The sequence below is a fragment of the Littorina saxatilis genome, linkage group LG1 (genome assembly GCF_037325665.1).
Source record: "Littorina saxatilis isolate snail1 linkage group LG1, US_GU_Lsax_2.0, whole genome shotgun sequence".
Lineage (NCBI taxonomy): Eukaryota > Metazoa > Mollusca > Gastropoda > Littorinimorpha > Littorinidae > Littorina > Littorina saxatilis.
Window position 1 is genome coordinate 87,554,470 of NC_090245.1, and position 11,381 is coordinate 87,565,850.

The 11,381-nt window shown below is 45.2% G+C and overlaps 1 protein-coding gene across 1 annotated transcript in view; it reads left to right on the top strand.

The window, feature by feature from the left end:
* LOC138982953 (furin-like) overlaps positions 1–11,381 on the top strand; it is an 88,819-nt gene that overhangs the window by 56,758 nt on the left and 20,680 nt on the right. The gene's annotated exons all lie outside the window — the stretch shown is intronic.

Here is an 11,381-nt window from a genome sequence, read left to right on the forward strand (position 1 = left end):
CTCGATGTGAGCTTATCTACAATAGCACGTTTTTATGCACGAAACAAACGGCTGTGGTTCACAAGAACTCTAGCGATGGCTTTTGACTGTTGAGAGGAACGGCGATATGCATAAACCGTCGTCTGCTACGACCCTTGCGTGACTCTGCTTCCGGGCTTTTCTTTTTTCAAACTTTCACAACTTCGAATTGTACTGATCTTGTCTTGATGAAAAAAGAATTCTTTTGTAGGAATGTTTGTGTAACAAGCTGTCAATTTATTATTTAGATTTTAAAAGTTAGGTCTAGCGCAAAAACGCACCACGGTCCAAAAACATTCTGATAATCATCGATCCACGGCTATGGCCAGTTTACATCGATAGAATGAGACCCGAAGGGAAGTAACTCATTTTTGACCTGAGTTCAGGATGGGTCCAAAAAGTGTTCGAGACAATCTGCAAAATTAATTCTTTAAAAATTGCTCGCTCTTTACGTAGGGCACCTAGGATGTTCCCGTTTGGTGAGCGTTCAAATGGAAGGGTGTTTGTACTGTGTGTAAAAGCCTGACAGTATCTGTGATGGTTTACGGGAGGCTTACTGTCCGGGCGTGATTTCCGGTATTGAATATTCATAACAGCCGTCCAGCACCAAAACGAGGCGCCATTGTTGTAGAGGACCAAGTCCACAAAAATAAATTCTTTGGAAATTTCTCACGCTCGACAGAAAGCAGCCAGGATGTTCCCGTTCGGTGAGCGTTCAAATGGAAGTATGCTTGTCCTGTATGTAGACGCTCGGGGAGCTCTGTGATGGATTACGGGAGGCTTACTGTGCCTTTAACTGTTGGATCAGTATTTTTTGTTTACCTATGGCTTTCGTGTCGGTGTGTTTGTTTGTTCGTACTCATAAACTAGTTTGCTATGTTTTTGTTGTTATTAATGTTGATTCATTCGTCCTTTTACCCCTTTTATGAATGTTGCAGAAATTGTTGTTTTACCTTGTCTATAAAGCTTTTATTAGCTAATGACAATAAAGTGTCAAAGCGTCAAGCGTCTCTCTCTCTCTCTCTCTCTCTCTCTCTCTCTCTCTCTCTCTCTCTCTCTCTCTCTCTCTCTCTCTCTCCCTCCCTCTCTCTCTCTCTCTCTCTCTCTCTCTCTCTCTCTCTCTCTCTCTCTCTCTCTCTCTCTCTCTCTCAGAGAAGTGTAGGTGTGAGAGGAGGGCGACAACGCTAATGGATCGTACTAATGCAGCGTGTGAAGATCAGTGAGGAGAAAGAGAGAAAGAGAAAGCCTGGCGCCGGAAGAAGAGAGAACGGAAGACCTAGGGGGGGGGGGGGGGGGGGGTTGCCAGAGACGACACGATGGCACCACTGTTGTGGGTACCGAGACAGTTCTTGAGGGCCGGCCACCAGCACAGTGGACCCCCGCCAAAAGTCTGATAAAATCATGTCTTAATATGGACGGAGTCTTGGAATGGAGGTACGTTTACAGAGTTAATGATCAGAAAATGAGGGATGTTTTAAGTTAGGAGGGCGTTTAATTGTGAAAAAAAGAAAAAAAAGAGCCTCTTGCGGCAAAAGGAGGAGAAAGGAATACCAAGAAAGGGGGTAGTACCAGAGACGACACGATGTCGAACGAGGAAGCCTAACTAACCGGGCGGAAAGAAGTCGAAAGAAAGCCCCAGGGATGGGGAGGTAAGGGGTAGTACCCACAGACATAGAAAGAGTCTCACCAGTGGGTAGTACCAGAGACGACACGATGACACCAGAGTTGAGGGCAGCGAAGCGGTGTGTGAAGGCCAGTAAGTGGAAGGAGAAAGCCTAACTAACGGCGGAATGAAGCAGAAAGCCTAACTAACGGCGGAATGAAGCAGAAGAAGAAGAAGAAGAGAGAGAGGAGTGAGTGAGTGAGGGAGGGAGGGAGGGAGGGAGGGAGGGAGAGAGGGAGGGAGGGAACGAGCGAGATAGAGAGAGAGAGAGAGAGAGAGAGAGAGAGAGAGAGAGAGAGAGAGAGAGAGAGAGAGAGAGAGAGATTGATTTATTTTCCAATGACGACACGATCGCACGAGAATTGTTGACACCTGGATGGAGTAGTGCTTTCTGGAGTAGTGCTTACTAGAGTGGTGCTTGCTGGTGGAGTGCTTACTGGTGGAGTGCTTACTAGTGGGGGTCGATGGCGGGATTAGATCTATGGCTTTTGTTCCAGCACTCAGCAGGCTCTGCCGGTGTCTTTGATCCCTTCATTGGCCGGGGCCTGTTTGCCCGCGGTGCCTGCTTGACCCTCTTCACGCACACACACAGTCTATAGATAGGTGAAAAGAGAAATGGTAAGGTTCTTAAAAGACAGTATGGGAGGGCTTCAATGGTGATGAGGGAGGGGCAGAGTTTGATTATTTATATTGGTTGTTTTCCTCTTGAAAGGATATGAGGAATGTAGAGATGATGATGATGATGGATGATGATGATGATGATGACGACGACGACGACGATCAGGCAGCACCGAGGAGCACCAATTACTTCTAGACCCCCTGTTGAAGATATTAGCTTGGTCGAAACAGGACAAAGATCGACCACGGTAAATGTCTCCAATTAGACGATGTAGAGTGTTACGCCTTTTGCTTGTCTTTGTCCTTCTTATTCATCCTTCTTAAAACCACAAGCGTATTCCTACAGATTATGTAATATTTTAATGTTATGATTTACGGATTTTTCATGAATTATTGAAAGTCGTATTCGCCCGCAGTTTTATTTTTAAACGGATGTCTCGTGTTACAAAACGCCTTGTAAGCAAGGCTGAGTAATTGATTTAATTTATTGGGGTGTTGTGGTTAAACACCAGCGCCTTGCAAGCTCGGAGGTGCCGAGTTCTTGTCGGGCTCTGCGCCAAGTACATACATTCAGCAGCTAGCGGAAATCATTATTGATATGTCTAGAAGGGAAACATGTTTTACACTGATCTTTTCTTATCACCACTACCTTGGCAAAACCTGATTCCGTCGAGATAGCGTTTGAGTTTGTGAATTTGAATGAAAAAGTGTAGAGCTTAGTGAGTAAGGTACACGCAAAAGCATAATTATTTTATGTCTCGTATGACTGTTTGTATACACGCATGTGTGTACTGCTACTTTCAGTTTGACTGTAACTAACGGGTTTGAATCCCGGTTGTGGACAGACACGTGTTTCTCGTAATTTGTTGGCAGGTCAGGATTTGCGGATACATAAATGTTTATATATCCTTTTCAATTGACGATACATTTTTGTTATACGTGGGCATAACCAACATAAACAACGGTTTGCAAAGACTGACTTCCCAGGAAAATAAATTCACCAAACTCATTGTCATCGATTTAAAGACTGAATGGCGTATCTGTACCTTCTCACTTCAGTTACTGTACCCATTCTCACCATACTCTTATCTGCTCCAAACAACATCCAACACAAAATGGAACGAATCGATTGCACATCTTTATGGGGAAGGCAAAACTGGACAAACTCACAAACAAACGAATAAACACCGGGTGAAACCCGTATGTCACTCCCCCACCCTCTCCAGGAAACAATATGGCAAGGGAGAAGGACGTAATAAAGTTATGTGCAACTGTGTTTCTGAATTAGCAAGTTATTTATCTTCTATCCGCTTTGCACCTACCTGCCTGCTGAAAATTCAAGAACGCAATTGTTCACAGAAATGTGTTCTTAATCCCTTCACTCTGTCACAATCAGTAACTACTTCTACCAGCGCATTATCCTCTTTGCTTCTATCCCGGTTTCTATCTCTTACGTCCCCGCCCCTAACCCTCTCTACTTCATCCGTCTAAAAATCCCCCCATCCTTCTTTAAAAAGAAAAAGAGAGAAAAAAAACTCACAAGAAGAAGATTCCACGTATCTTAATGGCAGCCCCAACTCCATTAATCTGGCGATAGTGGCGGGGATTTTACAGATTGAGAATGAAGATTGCAACGAGAAGAGTCGGAGGGTCAGAGTATGACGGCTTACTAGTGCCAAAACCTGGGGTTACCCATTATCACGTGATAATTACTAATTAACGCTGTCAGTTACTGTTTTCACTCGTTAGTTACTCATTTTCACGGGATAATTAGTAATTTTCACGGGAAAATGACTAATTTTTAGTTTTGGCACTAGCAATCCGTCAGGAAGTGAGCCAAAACTAAAAATTAGTAATGAACAGGTGAAAGTTAGTAATTTTCCCGGGAAAATTAGTAATTAACACGTGAAAATGGTAATTATCAAGGGAAAATTACTAATTTTACCTTGATAATTACAATTATGAGGTTTTGGCACTAGTAAGCCCTATGACGGCTTGCTAGTGCCAAAACCTGGGGGTATCCATTATCACGTGATAATTACTAATTAACGCTGTCAGTTACTGTTTTCACCTGTTAGTTACTCATTTTCACGGGAAAATTACTAATTTTTAGTTTTGGCACTAGCAATCCGTCAGGAAGTGAGCCAAAACTAAAAATTAGTAATTAACAGGTGAAAGTGAGTAATTATCCCGGAAAAATTAGTAATAAACACGTGAAAATGGTAATTATCAAGGGAAAATTAGTCATTTTCCGTTGATAATTACAATTATGAGGTTTTGGCACTAGTAAGCCGTCATACCAGAGACCGCTTGCTGTAAGAGAGAAGATAAGGTCGTAAACCTGTGAAGATGTTGCTGCCGCTGTTCCTGCAGCCTATGGTGCAGCGGTGGTGAAATATGGCCAGGTGTTATCAGACCTCAGAGATTGGGACACGCACTTCGTACTTGATTTTTTTTTTTTAATGCTGTACATGTTTGTGAATTACATTTTCGCAGCATCCACAGGTTTGTGAATGAGCAAAGTGGTGGTTGGAAGATGTTGTGGTTTGTGCACACCCGGTCTCCTTGAGCAAAGTGGTTTTACTATTTAAAAAAAATTAGGTCCCCAAATCCAGGTGTTGTCAGATCTCAGAGATCGAGAAACGCAGTGTGATGGCAATGTTATTCATATGTTTATGTTGTAAGTGGTTTTCAATTACAATTGAGCAGCATCCACAGTCTTGTGAATGAGTGAGTTTACTTTTTCGTCCCCAAATATGACCAGGTGTTGTCAGATCTCAGAGATCGAGGAACGCAGTGTGATGGCAATGTTATTTATATGTTTATGTTGTATGTGGTTTTCAATTACATTTGCGCAGCATCCATAGTCTTGTGAATGAGTGAGTTTACTTTTTCGTTCCCAAATATGACCAGGTGTTATTAGACCTCAGAGATTGCGACACGGAGAGTGGTCTGTACTTGATTTGGTTTGTGCTGTACATGCTTTAGGATTCATCTTGGCAGCATACGCAAAGTTGTACAAATGAACATAGTGGGTTTTCTCTTTTGGTCCCCCAATATGAAAAGGTGTTCACAGACCTTAAAGCTAGGAACACGTAGAAAGTTTAAGAGGAACTGCTTTATGCTTGATGTTTTCATGCTTTACAGGTTTTGAATTACATTTTGGCGCCATCCACACAGTTTTCTGAGTGAGCAGAGGAAGTTTACTTATTTTTTGTCTCCACAGTCATTTTCTGAATGAGTTTCTTCTACTACTTCAGTGTTTTCGTTGCGTTTTACATGCCGCTCCGCTCAGCTTGCGAACGTTTGTAACGGTATGCTTTCTTGCATTTCGTGAATGAATAATTTATTTGTTTTGGCCCACTTTGCATTCTTCAGGGGCTCTTGGCCTGCGTGTGGCTGTTTTGCATTCCAGAAGATGCGGGGACGTGTGCTCTCTACAAAATGCATTAGCATTATCGTTAAGATGTTGCCTCCCGCCGAGCACAGCCCCAAAAAGCGGAGCAACGGCGTCAATGTTTCGCTTATTCTGCCATCATTGGCTTTAAATCGTCCAGATCTGTCGGATTTTTCCTCACATTACAAGAAACGGGACAAATAAAATAGCCATAACTCGAGCTTTAAAACCTAGCCAGGCGAGTCGCCTTACATTGCAGACGGGGAGAGGGAGGAGAGGACGTGATGGATCGATGGAGAGGATTCTACAAAAAGAATCTTTTGGGGTTGGGGGGTGGGGGGGGGGAGGACTAGAAGGCAGCATAGGATCTGGTATGTGTACTGTAGCCCCCTATTTGGCCATTTTCTTCCAGATTTATGCAGTCAAGGAGAGGAGAACGGAATGAAATTACAGACCGAAGACGTTACAGGAAAAGCCTCGTCCTCTCAGACGATGAGGAGAAAGGCGACTCGTGCGCAAATAGTAGCTTGTGCTTTTAGTCTACTCTTGGACGAGCTAGAACACAAGAAAAGCATGGGTTCTGTTCCCAGTCAGCAAGTCGTCTGGCTGGGTAAAAGCGAGCTGCTCTTGTAAATTGTATTATTTCCTCCCGAGAGCATCAGTTCCATTCAACTCTTTCAAAAGCCGATTGGCGCACAAGAGAACTGCCTCTTGGAGGCAACCCGGATCCTGACCCAATAAACGATTTCCTGTCCTTTGTCTGAAAGAGAAAGAGAGGCAGTGTGAGTTACGGTAACTTAGCTTAGACGAATGGCAAGATAGTATTACAGAAAGGCAAGCATAAGAAGAAAAGGCAAGCAAGATGTCTTTCACTGTGCCACTTAGTGTTGCTGATCGAACGACCCTTTTTGTCCACAACGGCTTCGGCTTTTGTGTTGTTACAAATGCTTCTTTTAGCAAAACTTTGAACATGAAAGAGAGAGTGCAGAAGTTGTTCAGCAACGAAGAAGGGTGTATCGGCACTGACAAGCACTTTATCGGGGGGGGGGGGGGGGTATATGTTGAGGGGGAGGGGGTGTTGAGGCCAACTGAATTATATATTTCACAGCGGTTCAGGCTTAGTATGAAAACGGGGAGAGTAGGAGGGGCGGGGAAGAAAGAAAACATACGGGGAAGTGAGGATGAATGAAAGGAGTGGACTGGGGGGTGAGGGTGTAGAATGAGAAGGATTTGAGATAAACCCGTCGATGGCGGGAGAGGGCCTTCTCTGTTGTCCACAACATCTGCATGAACAAACCGTGGCTTGACGCGGCTCGTGCAGAGGGTTACACGCCCACAGATTATGTACGGTCAACCCCAGATAACGCAGGATCGTCAGTTCAAGGGTCAACAGCGCCCGAAAGGCTGTCGATACCAAGCTTGGCTGCTCTTCAACGAAGGGTCAGGGGAATATGCAACTTTGACTGCAGAGAAAGTTCGCGATGAGGAGAGTCGGTTAGCTCAGAGCAACAACAGAGTAAGCTTCTTTCCTTGTTGCTTCACGCTTTATACTTAATTTTTCATCTACGTAGTTTCGTTTTTTCTCTGAACGCACAGGCTTTCATACCGACAAAGCATGCATATATATGCCTTCAAGTAAGATATTCTACTATTACACAACAGTAGAATACCTTTGCTACGATACAGATTAGTTTTTTTTAACCTAGTACATACCCCTGCTATTATATAATGACTACCTGAAAAGTAAACGGACAGTTTGTACACTCTCTTCCTCCGAAGGAAATCGAGTGTCAGCGACTTCTTGGTTCACGCCAATGTCAGTGCCCCACAATACAGCAGTCCTGGCAGTACCAGCAAAATAGACATGTTTCACTGGCAGGCCCGTGACAGGAGATAGAAAAGGCTGTCGTACATGTTTTCCCCCTGGCTTTTATGCTACTGTCCAACAGGCGGGTAGGCGAGAATGTCTAAGGTCAACATGGACTGAATGGACCTTGCGTCCAGATGGATTGGCTTGTCGGCGGCTGAAAGGTGCTGTCCGGCAGAGACTGGTCGTGTCATCGTCCGGCTGAAAGTGACCAAACAAGTGTCCAGGACAGTTTTCAACTCGTAGAGACCAGGGGCTGGGAAAGAGTTTGTGAATGGGGTTGTGTTGTGTTTGTCATGTTGCGTTTAGAACGAGTGTCCGTCTTTCAGAAAGATGAAGGGTAGCAGGGCCGGACTAGGCTAAGAGGAGGGGGGGTGGGGTGGGTGGGTGGGTTGCCAGTGGTGGTCCAGGGGGATGTTCCCCCTGGCGGGGTCAAGTGGCAGAGCCCTTTGTGGGGGTCAGGGGGCTTCGCCCCCTGAAGCTGATGGGTAGGTCATATTCTGAGATAGGAAATGGTCGCTCCTTGCATGAAACGGCATAAAATAAACAATAATAAAAAATGTTTTAAATAAGTGAGGTACATGTTTAGGCTAGGGGGGGTTGCGCAACCCCCATAACACCCCCCCCCCCCCGGTAGTCCGGCCCTGGGTAGGATACTAACACGACTGGAGGACCTTTGAACAACAGATACGGTCGTGACAGTTTTGGGGTGGCGTTTGAGACTTTTGTTTGTTTGTTTGTTTGTTGCGTTCATGTTCGAATACGTTTTCTTTGCTTCGGTTCCGTAGATTTGCATTTTGTCATTTTTAGTCAGCAGTTCCGCGATGAAACCAAAGCAAATTTGGTTTTTGTTACCTTGCGCAGTTTTTGTTGTCAGCGTAACAGTTACGTTCGATATTCCGATATGTGTATCATTGGAGAACTGAAAGTTGTACAAGCTGACCACTGCAAACAAATAAGTAGTGATGTCTTCGCCTTATAATTGGTCACCTCATGGAGGTTAGCACAAGTGGGGGGGAAGGAGTCTAGATGTAACAGGATCGTGTCCTGCACGTGGCACCAAAGCCCTCGATGGGTGAAGTGCCTTCTGTCCATGCCTTAGCATGGTGCCCGTCATTTTCGGCCCATGGACCGCGTTCTTGACATGGTACACCAGTTTTTCTCGCCGTTGCGCCCTATTTTGAGCAATGCAAGCGGGACAGAAAAATATCACGATCGCCAGATCCTGGGTAAAAAAAAGCCGGTGTTACCTAGGCCTTACAGCCTTCATAGCTGTAGCGCGTCAACGGTGTGAGACCTGTGGGCAGCGTGGCTGACCACTTGGCGGTCCTCACGCACACACTCTGTGCTTCTCTTCGCGTACCTTGCTGTCACCACGGCGCTGTGACTGATGGGCCAAAGTAACCCGAGAGGTTTAAGCCGCTGAACGAATTCACAGACGATTTCTTGCGATCGGTCCAGAACGAATAGGTCCCAATGTTGACCCCCCTTCGCTCTGAGGTGAACAGGGTTATTTGGTGCAGTTGGAATTAGGCCACTGAACTAGGTGCAGAATAAGAAGTATTATGGAATGTTTGGACTTAAAGTGAAACTCTCACAAATGCATCAGTTTTTCTTCTGGGTCCATCTTGCATGACCCGAAGTGCGGTGGGTAGGACAGAATTGTAAAACGTGGCATGGGGTCTGGGATGACCGCTACTGGAGCTGATGGGGTCTATGTCGACCAAAAGAGTGGGATTCCCTGTAGGTGGAGTTCCTGGAGGGTGGAGTTTTTCAATAAAACTTGCAAACCATACTCGAATTTCTAAGAAATATAAAAAAAGATTGAAAAACATCAAATTCTACCGATGTCGCTAAGCATCACGTGACTTTCAGCGATATCAGCGACACGCTACAGAAACTAAATCCTGTGGTATTCCCTGTATACAGGGAATCCCCCTCCAGGAACTCCACCTACAGGGAATCCCACTCTTTTGGTCGACATAGACCCCATCAGCGCTACTGGACCGTGACGGTATAGGAGAGAAGCTGACAGCGTCTTTTTCTGAGACTTAAGTTGGCTACTTGATTGTCTAGCATGGTACGAGAAGGATGATGATGATGATGAAAGAGAAGGGACAGTGCAGACAGGGAAGAAAGTCAATGGTAGAGAGAGACTCAGACAGACAGACAGACAGACAGAAAGACAAAAACAGAGAGATAGATTGACAGACAGACAAACAGAGCAGGAGAGGTGGAGGAGAGAGAGCATCAGTTTGTTCTGCAGACACAGAAGAAGTCTTTGTGAACTGTGTGCATGTTGCAGAGTTCGTCCTTTGTCAGCAAAGTAAAGTGTCAGCCGACCAGTGTAGTACCTAGCTGCATGCTTTTTCTCGGACAAAAACACATCACTTCACACAAACTTGGCCTCTCGTGTTCCCTCTTGCCCTTGCTCCCCTTACCCCGCAATGAAGATGAATGGTTTTGAACACTGACCGCGGGCCATCAAATTACAGAGCGGGGAGGCGTGAACCGAACGAGAGTGAAGGTGACAGGCCCGGCCTTCTGGTGTGTACAACTCTCCCCACCCCCCGGACCCAGTGTCCTCTTCTCCCCACATGCTCCTCCCAGAGCACCCACTATTCCCCACCCATCGCCAGTGCTGTCCTTCACTTCCAGCTTGGACAGTGTATTATGGGGAGCTGAAAACTGCAATGTGGCCCCCCCGCGCACCAGTGCCGGCAGTGGATTCCTCCTATTACTGCTGCATTATCTTGTCAACGCTGCAGGCACGGTCCCGTCATGAATAAACCATGCAACGGCACCCAGGGGCAAAAAGAGGTCGTGAGAGAGAGAGAGAGAGAGAGAGAGAGAGAGAGAGAGAGAAGGGGGGGGAGAGAGAAAGAGAGAGAGAGAGAGAGAGAGACACACACACACACACACACACACACACACATACATACATATGTATAAGCCTGGAGAGAGAGAGAGAGAGAGAGAGAGAGAGAGAGAGAGAGCAGTTAGTTTGCCTGTCTCTGTCGCGACCCCATTCACACAGCCCCCTTGGCTCGGAGTGTCGGGGCATTGAGGGATATGAGGAGTTATATCCACACTACCTCCGACTCATAATAATGCCGAGTAGGGGGTAAATATTGCCCATTGAAGGAGATCTTTTGTGGAGGGTTTGTCCCGCCTTCAATGGTTGGAGCCTGTGGTGGGTAAATAAATGTGATTCTTATTTCTGCGATTGCAAACTGGTGTGTAGTAGTACATGGGAAAACTGGCTTGATTTTGTTTGTTTGTTCCTTTCGTTATAGCTAGTTTTATGCCGTGGTGTAATTATTAAAATATGTACTGGAAAAGCTACTACTAGCTACCCATGAAATGCATTAGTAAGTGGATTTTTGTATTGATTTATTTATTGGATTGACAAGGAAGTTAGTCTGTATTATCAAACGAAAACGACCCGTGTCTTACTCATCTTTTGGTGCCTTGTATCAATCTGCCTTCGACGTCGACGTTTTTTGTTTCCGTCATCATGTTGTGCATTGTTATGATTATACATGTGCTTCTACATGTGCAACGCCACATGTCAACAATTTGCGTTTTGAAAACACATCGTTCGCAGTGGCCAATAATTATAGGGACATCTTCCGCATTCTTTTAACTCTCGTTTTCCTGTTGTTATGCGTCATCGCCATAATTACAATGAGTGTTATTCTGTTTGTTTCATCTTCTTACGCTAATACACTTCCGTGTAAATAATTTGTGTGGCTTCTCTTTTTCATGACTCCAACCGAAACTATATGAAAAGAAATTCATAATCGGACATTGTATTG